Genomic DNA, 637 nt, shown 5'->3' with positions numbered 1-637 from the left:
TGGATTTGCTACAGGAGGCCTTCATTCACCCCCCGGAGCCGTGTGAGGCACGTTTTATTATGGATGCGCGCGCTTTATTTAATGTGTTTTGGACTGTGGAAACAGAAACACCCACCCACTACAATGATAGAGATTAGAAGCGCCAGGACAATTTTTAAAGGGGTCATATGATGCGATTTCATTTTTTCCTTTCTCTTTGGAGTGTTACAAGCTCTTGGTGCATAAAGAAGATCTGTAAATTTGCAAAGACTAAAGTCTCAAATCCAAAGAGATATTCACACAAAATAATGTTCTTTTTAGCAGCATCATATGACCCCTTTAATATAACTCCGATTGGATTCGTCTGAAAGAAGAAAGTCATATACACTTAGGATGGCTTGAGGGTGAGTAAAACAGAGGCTAATTTTCATTTTTGGGTGAACTAACCCTTTAACTCAGTACTTAGCTGAAGCACCTTTACAGCCTCAAGTCATTTTGGGTATGATGCGACAAGCTTTGCTCATCAGCATGTAGCAATTATCTGCCATTCTTCTCCTCACCTCTTCACCTCTCAAGCTCTGTCATGTTGGATGGGGGCAGATGCACATGTTCAGGTTTCTCCAGAAATATTTGATTGGGTTCAAGCCCAGGCTGTGGC

The sequence above is a fragment of the Sinocyclocheilus rhinocerous genome, unplaced genomic scaffold (assembly GCF_001515625.1).
Source record: "Sinocyclocheilus rhinocerous isolate Xijiao unplaced genomic scaffold, SAMN03320098_v1.1 scaffold689, whole genome shotgun sequence".
In the NCBI taxonomy this organism is placed as follows: domain Eukaryota; kingdom Metazoa; phylum Chordata; class Actinopteri; order Cypriniformes; family Cyprinidae; genus Sinocyclocheilus; species Sinocyclocheilus rhinocerous.
The sequence above is the reverse complement of the archived record's forward strand: the minus strand, read 5'-3'. Positions refer to the sequence as shown.